The sequence below is a fragment of the Protopterus annectens genome, chromosome 1.part1, assembly GCF_019279795.1.
Source record: "Protopterus annectens isolate FY-2018-M chromosome 1.part1, PAN1.0, whole genome shotgun sequence".
Classification (NCBI taxonomy): Eukaryota; Metazoa; Chordata; order Ceratodontiformes; family Protopteridae; genus Protopterus; species Protopterus annectens.
The window spans coordinates 273,330,704-273,335,402 of NC_056726.1; positions in this window are offsets into that span (position 1 = coordinate 273,330,704).

Genomic DNA, 4,699 nt, shown 5'->3' on the forward strand with positions numbered 1-4,699 from the left:
GGAAAGATAATAGAGTGGAATTATGCCAAGATGTTTGGACTGCAAGCAAGCGACTGCTTCCCTACCAGGGATTGATACCAGAGTACAGGCAAACAGAAAGGGATAGGGGGATCTTAAGTGAAAGACCTGCTCTGATGGAGGTTTTGGTTGAATCTAAAACATATTCTGTTGTTAAAAAAAGGAATAATTAGAAGGGCATATAAATGATCCCATGATGACAACAAGAATCAATTAGATGATGTTGGAATAGACTAGGAAGAGAGACTGCAAAAGCAATTTACAAGAGAACAATTGTAGGATGTATGTGAGAATCCAAAGTAAGCAATGAAGTCCAGAAGGTTTGCGATGATTGCTGATTTTTTTTACCCCAAACAGACTTCAAAGAATTTTTTCTCAGGTAGACAGCAGATGTTGGCGGTGTGATGGGAAGGAAAGAGATAACTGGGAACATATGTTTTGGGAATGCAATGAGTTGGTAGATTTAAAAAATTCTTTACAGAGTAGTCTATCAGAAATATTGGGTGAGTAAATGGCTGTAACTAAGGATACATTTTTTTCAGGTGGGACTCAAGATCTGAATTGCCTAGACATAGTAAGGCCTTAAGTTTAATTATGTTGGCAGCTAAAAAAGCAATTTCTAGAAAACAGAAATCAAAATTAAAATCAATTGTATATGAACTACTGAATATTATAGAGAGATAAAAGAACAGGAAGAGGGATCTTTAGACAAGGGGTAGAGCAAATTGCACAGAAGGTGTGAGGTTTAGGGGAAGGCAGGAATTCAGCAATTTCTATAATGTTGGACGGATGATAATTACAAAGAAAACATATATGTGATGTATAATGTATGTAAATGGAAAAAAATGTTAATATGGTTTCCTTTTCTGTTAATGTATGTTTGCCTGTGTCTTAAGTAATAATTTAATAAAGGTGTTAAGAAGGTTAAATGATTGTATAGAATTGTAATTAAGTGTAAACAGTGGTAGATAATCATGTCACTAGTTTTCATATATCACATACAATTTTGCACAAATAAGGTGGTTATTATAAATAAAGAGCCCTTACATCTTGTTCCATCAGTGAAATATATCCCAACTAATTTTCAGGATGGGTAAGTTGGCATTAATAGCTTATCCCCATCCTCCCATATATGATGCCACTAATACCCTGGTTGTTAGATCTTGCCAGGGTTTCACTTTATTCAACAGAAGCATGGCATTCTGTGTTATTCTGCTGATATTTATGCTAAGATTAATTCACAACCATTGCTTCTGCATCTGAGGAGTTAACTGTTATCAACATGAATTTCATAGCCTTCTATAAACAATGTATTTGCTAATTTAAATAAAGAGAGCAACCCAGATAACATTTTTAGGGGGATGACTAAGCAATAATCTAAAAGTTTTCACATCTAGATTGGTATACAACATACTTCTAAAAATATTTGCTAAGAGCGCAGTGCCTATATTAGTTACATAGTCATATAACTGATACTGTATTCAAAACTTTCAGTAAGTCAGGATATACATATTGTAATATTTTCATCTATAAATGGCCATAGTCATATGGCGCTTGTTAATTTGGATAGAAGACATTAGGCAATGTTTTGGCAGGTAGGGTGATCTTAACTTTATCCCTATTGATTTCTCCATTCCTGCCCTGATTTCTGAAGGCCATATAGATACAAATAAAATACTATACTTTGATATTTAAGTTGATTGCCTATCACTTTTAACACATAGGCAAGATGGTGTGACTGACTTACATGTACAGTGGATATAAAAGATGTACACACACTTGTTAAAATGACAGGTTTTTGTGATATAAAAAATTAGACCATAATAACTCATTTTAAACATTTTTCCACCTTTAATGTGACCTATAACCTGTGCAATTCAATTGAAAAACAAATACATCTATTAGGGAAAAATATAAAAAATAAAAATCGTACAATATGCTGGTTGCATAAGTATGCACACCCTTAAACTAATAATTTGTTGAAGCACCTTTTGACTGAATTACATCATTCAGTCTTCTTGGGTACACAACTAGCATCAATTAAAGAGACTCTGATTAACCCCCAAATAAAGTTCAACTGTCCTAGTAGGATTTTCCTGACATTTACTCATTTGCCTACTACAGCAAAAGCCATGGGTCGCAGAGAGCTCACAAAGCATCAAAGGGATCTCATTGTTGAAAGGTATCAGTCAGGAGAAAGGTACAAAAAAATGTTCCACAGCATTGGATATACCATGAACACAGTGAAGCCAGTCATCAAAAAGTGTAGAAAATATGGGACAACAGTGACGTTGCAAAGAACTGGACGTCCCTCCAAAATTGATGAAAAGATAAGACAAAAATTGGTGAGGGAGGCTGACAAGAGACCTACAGCAACACTGAAGGAGCTGCAGGAATTTCTGGCAAGTACTGGTTGTGTACTACATGTGACAATAATCTCCCGTATTCTCCATATGTCTGGACTATGGGATAGGGTTGGAAAACAAAAGCCTTTTCTTACACAGAAAAACATCCAGGCCCGGCTAAAATTTGCAAAACAATATATCAAGTCTCCCAAAAGCATGTGAAAAAATGTGTTATGGTCTGATGAGACCAAGGTTGAATGTTTTTGCCACAATTCTAAAAGGTACGTTTGGCGAAAAAAAATACACTTTAGATCACCAAAAAAACACCATTGCCACTGTGAAGCATAGTGGTGGCAGTATCATGCTTTGGGGTTGCTTTTCTTCAGCTGGAACTGGGGCTTTAGTCAAAATGGAGGGAATTATGAACAGTTCAAAACAGCAGTCACTTTTGGCCTAAATCCTTCAGGCATCTGCTAGAAAGATGAAGATGAAGAGGAATTTCACCTTTCAACATGACAATGACCCTAAGCATACATCCAAATCAACAAACGAATGGCCACACCAGAAGAAAATTAAAGTTTAGGAATGGACCAGCCAGAGCCCAGACCTAAATCCAATCAAAAATCTGTGGGGGTGACCTGAAGAGGGCTGTGCATAAGAGATGCCATTGCAATCTGACAGATTTGGAGCGCGTTTGCAAGGAAGAGTGGGCAAATATTGCCAAATCAAGATGTGCTATGCTGATAGACTCCTACCCAAGAAGACTGAATGCTGTAATTAAATCAAAAGATGCTTCAACAAAGTATTAGTTTAAGGGTGTGGACACACATCAAAGTATTAGTTTAAGGGTGTGCACACTTATGCAACCAGCGTATTGTACATTTTTTTTAGTTTTTATATTTTTTCCCTAACAGATTTGTTTTTCAGTTGAATTGTACAGGTTATAGGTCACATTAAAGGTGGGAAAAGTTTTGAAATGATTTAGCACTAAATATTTAGTATGAGAAATATCTCATCTAAGACTTCTTTTTAACAATAGTTCAAACAGAGTTTGATCTAAGATAGAAGTGAGCAATCATGAGTAGATAAATCTAAAACTGCTCCTTTTTTCCCCTAGGTAATCCATAATTAAAATGAATAAGATCTATTGCATAATTCATATTTAAAAATTATATCTCAGATCTGAAGTTTGATGGAATAATTTACACCTAAAAAGTTTCTAATGTGGGGAACTAAAGCTAAAACAAAATTATATCTACAAAGCAAATCAGGAGACTCAGCTAACCAAAGATTAAACTATAATGCCTATTCTCCTAATTTACTAAATTAATAGGACTTATGCACCAAAGATTAAACTATAATGCCTATTCTCCTAATTTACTAAACTGATGGGACTTATGCACCAAATATTAAACTATAATGCCTATTCTCTTAATTTACTAAATTAATGGGACTTATGCACTAAAGATTAAACTATAATGCCTATTCTCCTAATTTACTAAATTAATGGGACTTATGCAGATGGATTCAGATATGAAGTTACTAAGATGGTTAGATTTTTATCTAACATGTTGATCCTACAATGATAATCTTTCAGTATTTTCTGCATTTTGACTTCAAAAATCAAAGCAAATAGCTGATAGGTATGGTTATAATCATGTAGGAGCTTCTCTGTTGCAGTAAAACAAGCTAGTCTGCTTGGCTTGCTGACAAAAATAATTAGTATGTTTTGAGCATTTTCAATTTCCTTTTGAACAGTGCAGTGCTCTAGTTATACATTTGATCAGGTTGTGAAATTTATAATAAGCTTTTAACTTGCCTGGATTTTAAGCTATAATCTAAATGTCAGGTTATCACAAATTGTTTATTCTTCTCCTACGTGAGAATTTATTATAAGTACAATAAACACTGAGATGAAGCATGCATTTGCGAAATGTTCTGTTAGGTTAACACTTACTTCATTACTTCATCCTGTCTTACCAACTTAAACTCCTTGTCAAATCAGTTAGCTACTTGCTATACCTCGCAACTGTTATGTCTCTTTCATCTCTAAGATTCAGATGGGTTGGCTGTATTTATTCATAAAAATGTAATTTATGAAGCTACATTATAGGCATTCCTTAATCCTACATAATGCTTTCCATGCTCTAAATTCCCCTTAAATATCCCAGTAGATAAAATCTACGGAATCTGATGATGATAAGGAATTTGGAAACTGAACCACATTTTGTGAGATTCTTAGCTAATCCAAGCTGTATAGGAGGATCAAACAGCCTCTTCCTAGTTAAAGTAATAATGACAGGTAATATTTTAATAAGAGTTTCTTCATGAGTAGG